Source organism: Triturus cristatus, chromosome 3_1 (genome assembly GCF_964204655.1).
Source record: "Triturus cristatus chromosome 3_1, aTriCri1.1, whole genome shotgun sequence".
NCBI lineage: Eukaryota > Metazoa > Chordata > Amphibia > Caudata > Salamandridae > Triturus > Triturus cristatus.
Genome location: NC_140583.1, coordinates 87,819,016 through 87,838,372, shown reverse-complemented (window position 1 = coordinate 87,838,372; position 19,357 = coordinate 87,819,016).

Here is a 19,357-nt window from a genome sequence, read left to right as displayed (position 1 = left end):
ATAACATAAAACTAGGTTACAGTCTGAAATTTGGTACAGTGCAAAAAGGTAGGGAAAAACCACCAGACCCCCAAGTTTGTGGTCAAAGGCCACTCTGCTACAAGTCCTCTGCACATGTTACAAATTACATATGCAAGTTCATGAACAAATGACAATTTGTCTTTCTTGTGTATCTCTAGGTGATTTATTTAAGTCCTTCCGTGAGTGAAGTCCGTTCTGCACTTCACCTAGTTCTGTTTCTTAGCCAACACGGGTTTTATCGCTGTTACATGGGATTACCCCGCGACTTCTTCAGGGCTAAGGGAATATACAAGAATGCTTGTTCGTATATGCATTGGTCATTTAGTCATTTCCATTAGAATTTTGTCAAGGTAACTTCAGTGACATATGTGGGCCTTCAGTTTATGAGGAGTTTTTATGTGGAAATCCATGCGGTGAATAGCATTTGATCATGCAGGATTTCAATCATTTTTAATACGGCGCTATCTCTATGGGGAAAAAGAACAGAAAACTCCAATTCTTTTGCATCCTAGTCATTAATAGATGTTTAAAAACTGTATTGATTACTAATGATTCCCTAACTGGAAATCCACTCGGGTGGTCAGGTACAGTTGTGAGTATGCATACGTCAAAAAAGTGTTTATAACATAATTTGTGTAGTGCACCCTCATGTTGTCAAGGCCAGGTATTGGCAAACTAACTATGGTGTGTGATCATATAAAGGGGGAATCCAACATACTTAGATGAAATACAAAACCTATGACACAAACTTTTCACTGTATCTCAATTGGGTTGTGGAAGTGCCAGTAATCGTCTCCCTACCTTGATTTCGGTGATATATCCAACCCAAAATGGTTTCTAATAGTCTTTGTATATTGAAGTACTGGGTTTTTCAGAACCAACCCAGCGGTGCCAGGGGACACACCCGAAGACTTCGAGTTCTTCCTGTTTCAGACTACAGAAACACAGAGTCTTCTAGATGAAGTCAAAGATCGTATTTATTGGCTGCAGACCAATCACAGGTATCCGAGAAGTACAGCACGGTGTATGTTCTCAGGAGACTGCTCCCAACCAAAAAACAGTCTTTTCTTATATACAGAATATTACGCTCTGGGCAACACCGCCCCTATTTTACAAGTGGTTGTTCACATATTTTCGCTTCAAAGAAAGAGCACAGTCATGATGATAATCCCACATTTCAGCTCGGTCAGCACATAATTATTTACCCAGCAAGGCTCAGAACCCTCATCAGATATCAGCAGACCCCAATAAAACGGACACCTCCTCCTCGTAAAACAAGCCATAAAGTAGGAAACAGAGTCAGGTGTGAAAGAGATTAGTCAGGAGTCGTGTGGGATGCACGACTTTATGATGTGTTGGGCCCTGAAGCTAATCCCGTAAGGCCGCAGTAAAAGGAACCGGCCGGGCAGAACTGACCTCGGGCAGCGGAGTCAGTTTGCACAGGTCACAAAGAAGTCACAGAAAGATTGCGTGTCCTTTAGGCCTAGGCATGGCCTCAGTGCGCAGCCTATGTGAGGGCAACCACAAAATGGTTACCGTTTTAAAATGGAACCCGAGGGTTTAATATGTAGTATTGCATACACGGTAAGTTCATCGGGGAAACGTGACGAAAACACTCATACATACCGCATTAGTCATTTGCGGTCCGCTGATACCAAAATCGGCATGGTAGGACCATGCTACCAACATGGTTCCGAAATTTACAGTACCACCGACCCTCCTTTTGCCCTTACATAGGCAATAACTATACTCATACTAATCTGAGTCTAGGTCCATATTCATAAAGTCATGAAGATGTTGCTGTAGCATCATCCTATTGCTTAGCTCGTCCCTTGATACAGGGTTCCTTACACATGATGCAACACAGAGGCTACACATTGCAGGAGCACACTGTATACATAGACAGAACAGGAAAAGAATGGCTAAGATCGTCCCAGTGACTATTAGAATCTTCCATCCCCAAGCTGATATCAGTCCCCAGAACCACCCCATCATCGACCAGTCTCCTTTATCCACATGAATGGATTCGGAAATCTTATGCAGTTTGGAAATGGCCTGATAGACTGTCAGAGCGTTATCTGGTATGAAAATACAGCAGCTTGATTGGATAACCCTACATACCCCACCACGGTCTGCAAGTATGACATCTAGAACCATATGGTTCTGCAACGTCATGAGGCGATCCGCTTGGAGCTCAGCTGACCCTAATTGAGCTCTTGGATTCTGACCATTACCTTGTAAACAGAACCGACCTATGTGGGGTACGACCCAAATTGGAGATGAACTTTTACGCTGTTTCTCGCCCAGACTAATGCTATACCCCGTCGCGTTCCAACCCACATAAGCTCGCAACTCATCCTTGGGAATAGATGAATATGCATCGATATCTCTACTCATATCAGCAACTCCTCTCATCAAGGCTTTATTGTTCGTGTTAGGTCTATTGGAATGCGGTGGTCGTGGGGACTAGGTCTCAAGTGCAAAAAGAAACATAGTCTGGAATGCCCATGATGACCCATTCCAGCTAAACGGCAGCACTAGATACGGGATACCCTTATCAATGGTATGCGGCATCAAACCACACACCCAGCAATTTGTTGTGTTCATAACTAGTTGGTGCTGGTGCAGGAGTTGAATAAACGAATTGTTTACGAACTCAGAACGTCTAGCTTGTTCGTGTTCAGGCAGAGGGTGGAAAGAGTGTGAGGGAACAGTAGGAGGAGGTATGGGCTGTATAGTGGGTGCAAACGGCACTTGAAAAGACAATAATACATAACCTACAGAAAACATCATCATGCTAAATAGTACAAACAGACATAATATTACAAAACGTTTGCTATTCATTACTTTACATATTCTGCTCTTAAAATTTATTTCCTCAGCGGGTCTCTTCATCTCGAAAAACTCCATCCTCTAATCGTGCTGTCCGCGGCGGATGAGTGTCTTCTGCTAAGGAGTACACCTGTCAGTTCAGGGAATGCCCTAGACCAACCAGACCGTTGACCTAACGTCTCCGGCTTGTACCCCAAAGTCTTGGCACCGCGACCCTGCAGCTGAACCCAGATGGCGGTTCGAAAAAAGCAAAAATAAGAAAGTTTCTCAGATGGAAGAGAGAGCTGCACTTCTAAAAAAAAATATCAAAGAAAAAGAATTTTTATTTGTCCATAGTTCTCGGCCTCAAATTGTAACGACTTCTTGTAGGTACTGTTTGGTCTTGAAACAAGAGTTCAGGCTCTGTACTGTCCAATTGAATTGACGGTGGCACAGTTTCTTGCAAGATGTCATCGCTTTCCTTCTCAGAAAGCGTTCCTTTTACTCGTGCATCGCTAAACGGCAGAAAACGAGGCACATTCTCAGTCTCTGAGTCAGCGATCCCTTCCTGGACCCACTGGTCGTAAGGCAAAGGCAAAGGGACCCTCTTGCAGTGAACGCCGTGTATCCAGTTCTTTTTCCCTTTTACTCGAACAGCCGATCTCGTTGAAAGAAGGACGAGATGGGGGCCGGTCCAACGGGGCTCATCATTCTTTGTCCTCTTGAAGTTTTTGACCAGCACCCATGATCCAGGATTGATAGGATGTCCTGGAGCTTCAGAGGCCTGAGGCAGCGTATCATGCACCTGTTGGTGTAAAACACACAATGTAGCCGTCAATTCATACAAATAATCAAGCAGTACTGGATGTTCGATCTCACTGAATTTTGTAGGCCTTGGCACTCCCCATATATTGGCCGGGCGGCCAAACACGATTTCATAGGGACTAAGTCCCACTCGTGAATGCACAGTCATTCTTGTTGATAGGAGTGCTAAGGGCAGAGCATCAGGCCACTTAAGACCAGAACTTGCTTGAATCTTAGCCAATTTAAGTTTCAAAGTGCCATTGTAACACTCTACTAGTCCAGCTGATTGGGGGTGATTTGCAGCGTGGAATTTCTGCTTTATACCTAGTCCCTCACATACATTCTACATCACTCGTCCCACAAATTCACTCCCATTATCACTCCATACCATTCTTGGCATTCCAAACCTAGGGAAAAATTCCTTGACAAGGGCTTTAGCTGTGGATAAGGCAGTATTGTCTTTTAGGGGATATGCTTCTATCCACCTTGAAAAAGCGCAGACAACAACAAGTACATATTTCAAATTGTTGCACCTTTCCATGTGGATGAAATCTAGCTGCAAAACCTCAAACGGATACATTGGAAGAGCAAAATGACCAGCTGGAGTTGGGGTTGCCCTACCAGGATTGTATTTCAAACATACCATGCAATTTTTGACCACATTCTCTGCACACTTGGGAATTCCAGCATTCTGCCATACTGGAGCTAACAACTTACAAATCCCTTTCACACTGATATGCGCCATTCCATGTGCCATCGTGACCACTGGAAGCACATATGCATCAGGTAACAACCATCGCCGGTGTTCTGACAAATCAACCCAACAACCATTTTCATCTAATTTACCCTTACTTTCTTTCCACATACTCAATTTTTTCTCTGTGGCTTCAGCTTGAAGGGACTTCACACTCTCTATCGTGTCTTCACACATTCCAACATCACCAACCCATCTTGTAGAGCCTGCAACATACATTCGATTTGTAACATCTTTTGCTGTTTCTTTCGCAACTTCGTCAGCAAATGCATTACCACGACCAACATCATCGGTAACTTTCTTGTGTGCACTGCATTTCACAATCGCAACTTGTAATGGCAAGGTCAATGACTCAAGGAGATCATTCACCAACTGACCATTCTGAATCTTAGTTCCATGCAAAGTCAGGAACCCACGTTCTTTCCACAAGTGCCCAAAACTATGGGCCACGCCAAAGGCATACTGGCTGTCAGTATAGATGTTCACTTTCATTCCTTTTGACAACACGCATGCTCTTGTAAGGGCAATTAATTCTGCTGCTTGAGCCGAATTATGTGGTATAAGTGCAGTTTCAACAATCGTGTGTAAAGTCGTGATAGCATATGCAGCAGTCGTATCACCATTCGGAAGCTTGAAGCACGAGCCATCCACCCATAAGGTACCATCACACTCAACCAGGGGAGTATCTTTAAGATCCACTCTCCCTTTTGTTTCTTCTTCTGTTCGGAACAGACAATCATGTTGTTCAATCTCATCTGTGTCTGCTGAAATCGGCAGTAAAGTAGCTGGATTCAACGTGTTGCACCTCTTTATGTGTACATGACTCGCTAATAGTGTCAACTCATAACCTGACAATCGAGCACTAGTTAAGTGCTGTGTCTTGGTCCTGTTTAATAACGTGTCCACTGCGTGTGGAACCATCACAATCAACGTGTTGTTCATTACTAACCCAGCAGACTGTCGAATAGAAACAGCTGCTGCCGCTGTGGCTCTCAAACAACTTGGCAATGCCTTGGCTACTGGATCCAAAATTGACGAAAAATACGCGCACGGACGCTGTTTGTCTCCAAAAGACTGTGTCAGCACTGACAATGCACAACCTTCTTTCTCGTGAACATACAACGTAAAGGGCTTACTGTAGTCGGGGGTACCCAACACAGGAGCTGAACATAATGCATTACGCAATTCCGAAAAACTTTTCTGACACTCTTCAGACCACGGGACGGGATTCGGGGTATCTTTACATGTTAACGCTATCAAAGGTTTTGCCAGCAAAGAAAAACTCGGGTTCCACTGCCTACAGTATGAAGTAATACCCAAGAAAGCACGCACTTCTCTCTGTGTTCTTGGCACGCTCAATTGTGCAATGGCCTGAATTCTTTCTGGGGTCAGTTTCCTTCCCTTTTTCGATAAGAGATGGCCTAAGTAGGTCACTTCTTGTCGACAATATTGCAGTTTTGAGAGAGACACTTTGTGATGATGCAACAACGACAATGTATCTTCTTTACAAATCTCCTCAGTATCCGCGGCGATTAGTAAATCGTCATCATACTGAATAAGGGTAGCACCACTAGGTAGAACGATTGTGTCAAGCTGCGCTTTTAAAGCCTGACTGTATATTGATGGACTTTCACAGTAGCCCTGTGGAGCGCGTTTAAAATGGAAGCTTCGACCTCCTAGACTAAAACCAATAATATCCCTGCTCTCCTCTGCAATCGGGATGCTAAAGAAAGCATTCTTTAAATCGACCACTGAGAACCAAGCAGCGGAAGCTGGAATCATAGTTAACAAGGCAGTTATATCAGGGACAACTGGAAACTGTGGCACAACTATCTTATTGACCTCTCTAAGATCGATCACAAATCTGTAAACAGGTGGCTGAGAAGGGTCAGTACATTTTAAAACAGGCAGAACCGGACTATTGCAAACGTTGCCTCTTGTCTCTTCAATCACATCCTTTTCAATCAAGTCATGGATGATCGCTAACAACGCTTTCTCACCTTCATTAGAGATCTTGTACTGGGGAATGCGTGGCAATTTAACATTGGCTTTCAAAGTGACCACATATGGCGGTATTTCCAAGAGGCCCACATCATTATGACCATAAGCCCAAAGAGACGACAATTCAGCTGGCAGTTTGTTCTTCGACAAATACATTGGAGAAATCACTTCCCTACCCAGTGTAAGTTGTACTCCCGAGGGGGAACAATATAATGTCGCATGTAATCTCTTTAACAAATCAAATCCTAACAGGTTTTCACCACATCCTGTCATTAGGATAAGGGGTGCTTTCAGCTCACAAGGTCCAACAGAAAGGGGCATTGCACTAGAGATCGGGTTCCTAACCGGGGAGCCAGAAAAACCTACTGAAACATTCATTTCACCAGACAAAGGCGCGCCAGGGAGTTTTGAGTGCATAATAGAACTCTTTGCAGCACCAGTATCCAATAGAAAAGGCTCTGATACACCCGCTGTAGTCACCTTGACATACGGTCCACTCTGGTCCACTGGCACTGAAACAACTCCCTCTCTCTGTCTATGGCTGTCCTAGTAATCATTACCTTCCGCATTTTCATCTTCCGCATAATAGTCATCGTTATAGTACTGAGCTGTCCTACCAGTTGCATTGGCTTGCTGATCAAAACTATTCATCGTATTTTGAGGCGGAAGAGGACGCACGTTCTGGGGAACATTCCCACGCCCTCTACCTCTAGGAGCTTGCGGACCACCTCTACCTCTCGTGCCATAAGCATTATTCGTACGCTGCAACAATATAGGACAACTATACTTAAAATGACCTTCTTCTTTACAATACGAACATTGATTGGGACCTACAGGAACACGCGGTTGGGAATATTCGAACCTTTGCATGTTTCTTTGAAACTGCTGAGGTTGCTGATAGTTACTCTGACTACCTCGTGGTGGGTAGGCCTGCTGTAACAGAACCTTCGTTTTTAATTCTTTTGTTTTCTTGTCTGCTTTATCTTTCTCATCTTTATCCCTATTTTCATAATACTGTGCAGTAGCCAGTATTTGTGCTGAAGAGGAAACAGCCCAAGAGCTCTCAGAATCTTTCAATTTCTTATACAACTCGGGAAGCAAATTATGCACAAATTTGTCAACAAATAATCGTTGACCACCTTCCGTACTCATATCTTGTCCACTACGGTCGACAAAAGTTTCTTCGAACCTGGTGAAGAAATCGGACACTGACTCATCTTTCTTCTGCTTGCATGCCGATAATTTATCCCAATTCACCCGCATCGCGGGCATTAAAGTTTCATATAATTAATTATTCTACCAGGGAGTTCTGCTACCGCGGGCTCAGGCTTGGCACCACCAACTTGTCTGGTGTCTGCAGCAATGATATTAGCCCATGTGTCACCTAGTTCTGCAGCATGATCTGCATTACGAATCAATCCCCACAAAGGCTGCGGAACAACGTTCCCGAACAACATATCAATGTCAGCTAAATTCATGACACACGATTCTGCGGTCTGTGATAACTCCTTATAATATCCTGCAGGGTTTTTACGGGGATCAGGCAATGTCTGCTTAAGCGCTATTACTTCAGCTCGCTTCCATGGCACGTCTACCCAAACACGCTGAAAATGTGGCTGAACAGGTGGGTTAGCATTTAAATCACCAGGTTTCCAAACTGGAGGAGCCTCACGCATCGGATATTGGCGCGCTTCTACCTTTTTCCCTACAGGGAACTCCTGTTCGAACAACGACTGATGACAATCCCCATTCCTGAAGGACAACAATGTCGTAACTGCTCTATCAACATCGGGTCCCACAATCGTGCCTTTCTCAAAATCGAACCGTACATGACACAACTCCTGCGGGCTTGAATCTAGACCATGATCTTCCAATTCCTCACAGAGGAATTCACACATTTTCTCGAAAACGTATCTCTGTTTTAGTGCTTTCCATTGATGAAAAACATTTACAACAGATTCCACATCATATCTTGAAGGATAAACAATCCATTTATGTGCCATGCGGTCTAATACTTCTTTCTCTTCAGAACCTGGCAGCTGACTACGCAACTGCGTACGTTGTGAACCAGGGGTCGTACTAGATGACCCGAAGAGAGGCGATATAAAACTAGTGACCGCACTAGCTATTCGTTGTCGTGTAGAAGGTGAAGTTGAGGCAAGAACAGGGGGAAAGACAGAGGGAAGAAAAACGGGTGCGGAGACAGGTACAGGGATCGTATCAGAAATAGCGCCGAGAGAGGCAGCTGATGTACTAGGTAGAGTCGCAGGGAGCGCAGAAGAGATAGGTAGCGAAACCGGTGGCCCTTGAGAGGGCTGCGCCGTAGGGATAGTAGCCGGCTGAGGAGGAGCTGGCGGCTGCGGGAAGGCTTGCAGCAAATTAACTAGAGGCTGTACATTTAAGGGTTGCGGAGGTGCTGTAGCACTCTGCGCATACGGGGGTGGCGAACTCAGCAAATGTGACATTAGGGGATCTTTCTCCTTTTCTTTTGACGCATCTTGCTGAAGGGGCGGCAAAACTGGGTAGCATTTATCAATTACTAGTTTACGTTGCCTGCGCAGCTGCTCATTCATTTGTTCTTCTTCATTATCTTTAAACTGTAAGGCTGCTTGCATTATCGACATACCTTTCTCTCTTGTATTTTTCTTCGCTAATTTGATTTCTTTCTGTTTGGCTTCCTTTCGCCATAGGCGGAAAGAATCAAACATCGCCGGCCGGGCTTTCTTTTTAAATAATTTAACCTCTAGATTATCCAAAATCTCTGTGTCGAAACTACCATATTGGGGCCATTTTAAATCACCATCTTTCCTGGTGTATCGGATCCATACTTCATTGTACGTAATGGGGCCCACGCCATGTTTTACATAAAGCTCATAAGTTGGAGTTCCAATTGGAGGAACCGGACACGAATCCTCTAATCGGGAGTCCTTATTATAACCCAAACAAAACAAATTTCCAAATATACTAGAACCAGGCATCTTCGCTCACTAGTCTAGTTTCAAACGTCAAAGGATTATCGAATACGATAATCTCGTGAATACAGGAGTCCTTCGACTTTGGCACTTGCAAGTTCCAAATCAAAGCGATCCCAAAGGGATACCAAACTAAGAACCAAACTAAGGACTGGGAGACGCTCCACTTATACTTAACTGAGGTATCGATGACGTCACCAGAAGACTCATTAAATCGTTTCGCTTTACCAAATCATCAAGGGTCCAAAACAGGGCGATAGTCAGGGCAGCAGTCCTTCGTAGCCGTCGAGACGCGGAGAACCTCGCAGTAAAGACTTTCGGACCACGTCGACATGCAGGGGTCGATGAAGTGGCGGCCTTCCTCCAGAATTTTCAAACGAAGTTCCTCACGAACCTCTGGCTTGGACTGGTACCGCTGAAATCGCCCCACATTGGGCGCCAACTGAAGTACTGGGTTTTTCAGAACCAACCCAGCGGTGCCAGGGGACACACCCGAAGACTTCGAGTTCTTCCTGTTTCAGACTACAGAAACACAGAGTCTTCTAGATGAAGTCAAAGATCGTATTTATTGGCTGCAGACCAATCACAGGTATCCGAGAAGTACAGCACGGTGTATGTTCTCAGGAGACTGCTCCCAACCAAAAACCATTCTTTTCTTATATACAGAATATTACGCTCTGGGCAACACCGCCCCTATTTTACAAGTGGTCGTTCACATATTTTCGCTTCAAAGAAAGAGCACAGTCATGATGATAATCCCACATTTCAGCTCGGTCAGCACATAATTATTTACCCAGCGAGGCTCAGAACCCTCATCAGATATCAGCAGACCCCAATAAAACGGACACCTCCTGCTCGTAAAACAAGCCATAAAGTAGAAAACAGAGTCAGGTGTGAAAGAGATTAGTCAGGAGTCGTGTGGGATGCACGACTTTATGATGTGTTGGGCCCTGATGCTAATCCCATAAGGCCGCAGTAAAAGGAACCGGCCGGGCAGGACTGACCTCGGGCAGCGGAGTCAGTTTGCACAGGTCACAAAGAAGTCACAGAAAGATTGCGTGTCCTTTAGGCCTAGGCATGGCCTCAGTGCGCAGCCTATGTGAGGGCAACCACAAAATGGTTACCGTTTTAAAATGGAACCCGAGGATTTAATATGTAGTATTGCATACACGGTAAGTTCATCGGGGAAACGTGACGAAAACACTCATACATACCGCATTAGTCATTTGCGGTCCGCTGATACCAAAATCGGCATGGTAGGACCATGCTACCAACATGGTTCTGAAATTTACAGTACCACAATATTTAGAGTCGTTTTCGGAGATGTCGTCACTTATTGTGATAGTTCTTGGTTCATTGTTTGTTAAATAATTCTGACAGCGATGCCCCCGGGTCCCCCAAACACCACTCCAAGATGGCGGCTCTGTACGGAATGCCTTCCTGGTACAGTCTGCTTTTCACTATTACTGGATATAAGACACGCCAGTAAAGAGTTTTCACAGGACACAACGACCGTACTTTGCGCACACACGGATTAAGGGAGATTCTCATTCGAGTCATAAAACTTGCCAGTAAGGAGTTGGCGGAACAGAGATGTGGGAGAAATTGTAGTCTCTAATATTAAGGGCTTGTATTGATTGGGTCTATTAATCGTCAATTAAGAATGGGGAGCAGACTGCAATACAGGTTAAACTAATCGCGAACCGGAAACTATCACAATAAGTTATGACATCTCTGAAAACTTCTCTAAATATACAAAGACTATTAGAAACCCTTTCGGGTTGGAAATATCACCAAAATCAAGGTAGGGAGCCAATTACTGGCACTTCCACAACCCAATTAAGACACAGTGAAAAGTTTGTGAACAATTCGTTTACACCCCTCTTCCTCTTTTTTTTTATAATTCGTTTTATTAAACATTCATCGACACTTGATATACAATATAACACAGAGGAATCATGTACATTACAATCAGTAAATGCAACGTTGGATACTATTCCATATAAGAGGACAGTGTTTACAGACTATGGTGTGGGGGCATCGCCAAGTCTTTGCTAAGGGAAGGATTGCAGATACATCCTCTATAGGAGTTCCAGGGGTCCCATATTTTGGACCACTTTTTGGGTCAGCCCCAGGCTGTGTAGTCCATCTTCTCTCTATACATACACCAGTCTAGGTCTTACTTCCAGGCCTCTATTTTGGGTTGCTGTGATGCTTCCCACAATTGGGCGATGTTCCTCTTTGCCAGCATTAATCCTAATGTGACCCATTGTGTGTGGTGACTGTTCAAATCAGTGGATTCCCATACTTTTAAGAGACATCTGCGGGCTTCTGTGTGTATGGTGAGTGTGAGTACTTCACTTAGAATGTTGTGGATTTTGCATCAATACGATTGTATATGCTCGCACTCCAATAGTATGGGTAAAAATATACCTTCTTGACTGCATTGTCTCCGACAATCCCCTCTGTCGGCCCATCCCATGCACACTAAACTAGGCCCTGTGACATATACTTTATGCAGAATTTTGAGTTGAACTAGCCAGAGCCTGGCTGAGATTGGTACCATTCTTGGGGAGGACAGAGCTTCCTGCCAGTCTTCATTGTCTAACTCAAGGCCATCCCTCACCCATTTCTCACCAGCGGCCCAAGGTGGTCTGCCATATTGTTGATCAAGTTTTTTATAGGTAAATGTTAGAATCCGGGTTCTCTGGTTGACACAGGTAGGGACTTGTGTCAAGCAGGGAACCGTTCCTCTAGTCAGGGTAGGGGGGATACACTCCAACAATAACCCCTGCACACCCTCTAGGTAGCTTGGCGCGAGCAGACAAGGCGTTATCTCAGGGTGTTTAGGTTAAGCATTTGTGAATACCCACACAGTAATACAGTGACCCCCCACAAATGGACTCCACACGGGATATATATCAAAAATAATTCTTTATATATTTATCAGGCTTAGCACAAGACCAAACTAGTGTTTAAAAATGGCCCACAATACTTAGTTGCAAAGAGTTCTTGAGTTCAATGATGATTTCAATGTCTGTGCGCTTCGTTCCCAGGCGTACGCTTCGTACGCGGTTAAAGATAGACAGGGGAGCGGGACGGACACACAGTACCTTAAGCTTCAGAGTTCGTCACGGACACTTCCTTGGCAGCAGGCGCACAGTACGGTGCGATGTCCTCCGGGCGGCGCGTACTACGGTACGGGAGACCTTGGGCGTGCGTGGCTCAGGGGACGGGCGAGAGTAGGGCTCGTACTGCCAGACGCTGTGTCCGCGTCATACCAGGATCGCTGGGCTTCACTTGGGCTGCTGATACAGGCGAACAGTACGCTCCGTGCAGGAGGCGTACGACTCCCAGACGCACCGCAGCCTTTCCCAAAGCAGGGGGCAGGCGCGTACGCTTGGAGTACGATTCACAGGGGGGTGCAAGCGGGTACAGGCGATGTCCTTCAGTTACGGTGTGAGCTACGGCTCGTAGGGGCTGTAAGTCGCATTGCTCAGGCTGGCAGTACCTTCCTTTGCGGTGCGAGCTACGGCTCGTAGAGGGGCCCCAGACGCGTTGTTCGTGCCGGACAACGGGATATCAGCTTACGGTGAGTACGCTGCAATCAGCGAGACGTACACTGCAGTTCGAAGCGAAGTTGTGAGGAAAACGGTACGTTTTCCAAGGCGATCTCACGGGTGAAGTCCACTGGTCCTGGGACTTCGTTCAGGGGGCAAGCTCACTCACAAGCCCTTGGAAATCTTCAGACACAAGCAAAATAAAAAGTCTCTTTAATCTTTGTTCCTCTTCTTCAGCAGCAAGGCAACCACTGCAGGCCAATTCCCCAGGTCAGGGACAGTACTCCTCCATGCAGCTTTCCCAGTTCCTTCTCGTTGAAGAGGTTTCTTCTTGGCAGGACAGGATCTGATTTCTTAGGAGCAGGGCTCCTACATTTATACGCCATTTCTATTGTCCTTTCAGGCCAGGGGGGCCTTTGCCTAGTTCAGTCGGTTTCTGAGCACTTTGTTGACATGATGCAGGCTGCTTCTGTCAGGGTGCAGGGCAGAGCCATCAGACGCTCCACAGGGGGCGGAGCCAGCATTGTGGTGGCAGAGCACAGCCCTATTCAGAGTCCAGGTGTACTCCTCCCACCCATCTATCTGTCAATCTTCCTATTCACCACCAGGCTACCTAGCCCTGCCCATCTGGGTTTCCCCAGCCCTGTCACTCACACAAGCCAGACAGCAGATACACATCACGCAGAGGCGGGCTGAAATGGTCAGGCAAGCAAAGGCCAACTTTCTAAAAGTGGCATTTGCAAACGCAGAATATAAAAATAAACCTTACTAAAAGATTTACCTCATTATTCTGAGTTCAGGCATACTAAACTCGATTTTCTACCATGTTCCCTGGGTTTGTTAGGATCATAGGATGTAACAATCTTAACAGCCCATTGTTGCCTATGAGAACAGGGTAGAATTACAATAGTGAAAAACGAAAATGGCTGTAATTCACTATTAGGAAATGCCACACACATCAGGGCTTGTCCTACCTTACGCTTACAATGCACCCTGCCCTTGGACCTACCATAGGGGTGACTAACATGAAGTTAAGGGAAGGTTTAGGGACTGGCAAGTGTGTGCACTTGCCAGTCAGCATGTCAGTACCAGACTGCACGCAGGTTCTGCAATGGCAGACCTAGACACATTTTACCAGGCCGCTTCTGTGGGTGGCACAACCAGTGCTGCCATCCCACCAGCGGTATTTGTATTTACACGCCCTGGTACTCCTGGTGCACTTTACTGGGATCTGATAGTAAACCAAATAAGCCAATCATGGAATCCAAACAACATATATATTTACAATGGGGAGAGCATATGCACTTTAGCACTGAACAGCAGTGGTAAAGTGCCCAGAGTCATAAAACAGCCAACAACAGGTCAGATAAAATGGAGGAGGAAGGCAAAAAGTTTAGGGATGACCCTGCAAAAAGGGCCAAGTCCAACAGTCAATGATATAGTTTTCTTGGTTAGGTGTCCATCTAGCAACCTATCTTCCAGTGGAGAGGGTTCAGGAGGGGAGGAGCCTTTCGGAAAGTGGGATTGTAATGCGTGACGAATTTGAGTGTACCTAAAGTGCTCTGAATCGGCCAACTGATGCTGGCGTTGCAGAGGAGCAAACGTTTCCACTTCGCCTTCTCCCACATATCTTTGATCTGCGAGATCCCGATGAGGTCCCATTTATCGAATCCCTTCGACCTCCATAAGCCGCCCAATTTTCGGGGTCCCCTAAGGAGGTTGCCATTGTAAGGTTTTGCTCCCAGCCTAGAGTTTTGCTAACGGTGTGCCAAATTTGGACTGAATGCTCCGTAGGTCCGTTCAAGGGGTATTGTTTGGGTTTAGAATAGAGTGCCTATTGTAATTCCCTCCCGGCAGAAGCCATCTGTCCATGGCATTGCCAGGAGAATCAGGTCGACCGTAGGTGCCCTGATTAACGGCTGCGAGGTGTGCTGCCCAATAGTATTTTGTGATATCTGGGAGGCTAATCCCCCTGTCATACCAATTCAGTGTGAGCTTGGACATTGCTATACAAGGCTTTCCGTCCCACAACAGGTCTCTCTGTAGACTTTCAACCTCTTTAAAGTATGCCGCTGGAACTGGATCCAGCGTGTTCTGCAAAGCATACAGAAAATGGGGCAGCAACATAATTTTGAAGAGGGCTGCTTTGCCGAGTAGCGAGAGCGGAAGAGTTTTCCAACTTGCTATGTCATGTTTAAGTCTCTGGGTGGGAGAAGATTTTGGGTAAAGCGGAGTTGTGGGTCCAACGTAATGAAAATACCCAGATATTTTAAGCCCACTGTATTTATTTGGATTGGGCACTCAAGTAGAGGAGTGGGTGGGTCTCCATTAAGGACATATAGGAGGGACTTGTTCCAGTTGATAGAGAATCCAGAGTATCTACCAAAAAAATTGCCATGATGTCTAAGACACATACCAATGACTTCCTCGGGGAGGCTAGGAATAACAGGATATCTTCGGCGTAAAGAGAGATTCGGTCCTCCCATTCAGGGGACCAACGCAGACCTCGTATTGCTGGGTCTTGACGAATCCATGCTGCGAGTGGTTCGAGGGCGAACAGGAGAGGGGTGAGAGGGCATCCCTGACGGGTCCCCCGACTTAACATGAATTTGTCTGACTTCTTCTTATTGACCACTACCTGCGCTTGGGGCTCCGAATATAAGGTCCGTACCCACTGGATGAATTCCGGACCAAACCCCAGCTGCACAAGAACTGCAAATAGGTATGGCCACTCAATGGTGTTAAACGCCATGGTTGCATCTAATGAAACGATTATAGCATCTTCTCGGATCGTATCTGCTCTCCCCAGTACACCATGTACTCTGCATAGGTTCAGCGCCGTATTACTGTGCGGCATAAAACCTGACTGATCAGGATGAATTAGCCCTCCGATTACTTTGACCAGGCGGTTTGCTAGGAGCTCGGCCAGAATTTTGGGCTCAGTGTTTAGAAGGGAGATCGACCTGTATGAGGCACAGTCGGTTTTGGCATCACCTTCCTTGTGTATAGTGACCAACGTGGCCTCTCTTTGATCTGATGGCAGTGATCCCAACTCCTTGCTTTCCTCAAACATGACTTTCAGGTACGGGGCTAACTTATCGGATTTAAGTTTGTATAGTTCAATAGGTAGGCCATTGGGGCCCAGGGCCTTTCCGGACGCAGTGATCTAATAGCCTGCGCTATTTCATCAGTTGTTAAGGCACTATCTAAGAAGCACTGGTCCTCCTCCGACAAGGCGGGGAGTGCTATGTCAAACAGCAGATCGCATGAGTCCTCTTCCGAGTACAGCGCTAGTCGTATATATTGTCTTGAAGTGAGTTGCAAACTGATTGGCGATATCTTGTGGATTGGTCGTAGTGTCGTTGTCTGTACCTATTAGTTCCAGTACCAATCGACTAGCCCATTCCTTTTTGTCGAGCCAGGCAATTAGTTTCCCGGCTTTGTCTCCCAGATCGTATATTCTACCCAACTTTTGGCCCTATCAGTGGCTAGAGCTTTATATTCCTCTTGCTTAATGTGTAGTGTATGGAGTTTCCCTTGTGTGACCTCTGTTGCTAACTCGTCCTCCAGTCCTGATTTCTACCTTTGCTTCCATGATCTCTTTCTGTCTGTCTTTCTTCATTCCAGCAATTAGTGACAGCGCCTGTCCTAGAATTACTGATTTGAAATCCCCACACAGGGTTTGGGTGGGGTCTACTGATCCCTCATGTTCTTGGAAATAGGTGTCAAAGGCTATTAATAGTGCCTTCTGGATTCCAGGGTCCCGGAGATACCAAGGGTTGATGGGGGCAACTCTTCCCCCCCTTGCCTGGCTGAGGGCTATCTGAACCCTGGGGAGTGATCAGAAATTCCCCTTGCTAAGTGTTTAACTTTGTGTATGTTAGCAGCTTGTGAAGCTGGGACCATGACATAGTCAATATGGGAGAGGCTATAATGGGCCCCTGAGTAGATTGTGTTTTGGATTTTCTCTGGGTGGTACGTCCTCCATCCATCAACCAGTCCCAGTGCCTCCAGGAAGTCAGGAAGCCCTCTATTACAGGACCCAAGCTTGCGCGGTGGGTGTCTGTCTAGCGTGCCCAAGGCCACTGAAATGAAGTCCCCCCAATCACCTGGAGACCATCAGGTAATGAAAGTAAAAGAGTGCCTAGGTTTTTAAACGTGTCACTTTGGAGGTCCGGTGGAATGTAGACTGACATAAGTGTTAATGTATAGCCTTCCCATGAACCTGGGACTCCTATATATCTGCCTCGGTCGTCGGCCCAAGTGGAACTAACAGCTAAGGGAAAGGAGTTTCTTACTATAATGCCCACTCCTCGTGAGCTGGTGGTGAACCCCGCATGCGCTAGCAACTTGTATCCCCACCTGTTGCGTGCCTTACAAGAGTTCCACACCAAGTGCGTTTCCTGAAGCATAATAACATCAGGGGCTTGCCGCTTAATATATTGCAGGATGATACTATGTTTGACTTTATCTCTAAGCCCATTGACGTTCCAGCTCAAGATTTTAGCACATTTGTCCCACTGTGTACTCATCAGTCCCAAAGTAAGTTCCATGCTCCTCTGGGCAAATGCCAGCGTGTCTCGTCGATGTAAGAACAATAACATGCAACAGTAGTATACTCCCAACCCAACACCCCCCTACCCCCTCTCCGTTGAAGAAGAAAATGCAAACAACAAAAGAAAACCCCATTGAGTACCCCTTCCCTCCCTGCTACCCTGCTGCGTAGGCTCAAAACTACCCACATCCCCAACCAGCAGAGTACCTGTCGGCCAAATAACTCGTCAACTATTACAGGGGATGCGGGGTGGTGCCGCCGTAGGCCCCCCAGAGCCCAACTCCAGCCCTGACTAGGAAAGAGGCATTATTGAACATCATTGGTCCCGCAGTGCCCTATCTAATTGACAGCCACTGTCCCTTTGTAGAAGAGCAAATTGTATACATTACAAGTTTTGCAGTGAGTCCCAACGACTCGTGGATCTCGATCTCCAGGATCGCAGGTTTCTCTAGTCAGATTCCGCTCAGCCGTCTTGGGAGCTCTACGGACTCACCCAGGACTCCCTCCAGCTATCTGCAATCCCTGACCCCGTCCTCCGTGTGGTTCCTTCGTCCAGCCATGCCTGCACATCTGACGGAGTTTTGAAGAACCACGATTTCCCATTTGCTATTACCTTAAGTTTTGCTGGAAAAAACATCATGTACTTGATGCCTCTGTCTCTGAGTGCTCGCTTCACCCCGTCGAAGGAGTGGCGTTCTTGCTGGACCTTAAGGGTAAAGTCTGGGAAAAACCTGAAGGTTGCGTTTTCGTACCGGAGATCTCCATGAAGGTGGGCTGCCTGCAGTATTGCATCTCGGTCTCTGTAGTTGAGGATTTTGGCTATGATCGTCCTTGGGGCTTTCCCCGGTTTCGGCGGGGGTATCGGGGCTCTATGTGACCGTTCCACAGTGAACACGGCGGAGACCCATTTGGGTTTAAGATGGTTCAGTATTAGATCTTCTAGGAAAAGGTCCATGCTCTGACCCTCTGCCCCCTCCAGAACCCCAACCACTCGAACATTGTTGCGGCGGGCCCACCCTTCTTGGTCTTCCATCTTAAGAGCCACCTGACGGTGCGGATGAACCAGTTGTTGGACTCATTCTTCCAATTTCCGAGTTTTATTATGGAGCTCTTCGACATTAACTTCTGTCTTCGTTACACATTCTGAAGTCTTGCTCATGTAGGCCCTGAGTAGGTTCATTTCGATAGAGACTTTATCCATCTTTGTTTCCTGTGTAGCGCCCAGCACCTGAATTGCTGCCTTTATGGAGCTGAGCAATGGTACAGTGTCGCCTTTCTGGCATCCTGTAGCTCCATCATCTGGCGCCGACTGCTTGGAAACAGTGCATTTATCAAGATTATTAGTTTGCACCGCTGATCCCCCCTTAGGCTTCATCACGGGGGGAGGCCAGTCGACTGCGCCCTGGGAGCAGTTCAGTCACTTGATGGTGAGTAAATCCCACGCCAGGCCAAAGCACAAGGCTGGAAAGCCTGGTGGATTACCGACCGCTGCCCAGCTGCAATAATAATAGAACAGCCACTGTCTTATAGTTCCCGCTATACTGCAGCACTACGATGTCTGTGCCTCTCAATGTTCCAAGGTCCAGTAGTGTCTGGAAAACCCTGCTGTAAGTGTAGGGACCACCCACTACCAATTGCTAGCTGTGATGCCGCGAGTGGGGAGTGGGGAGTCGGTACAAAAGGGGGTGGTGATGGACGGAGTCAGCACCCCGGAAGCTTCCAGCAAATTGTTAGAACCGGCACGACCCACGTGATTTCACTCATCTGGCAGCCGTCGGATATTCACATAATCCCAAAGGGTCGCATATGCATAGCTTCCATGTACGGCACCATGTGCCAAGCTGCTGTGAGCACCACAAATGTCCCGTCTCTCTCACCT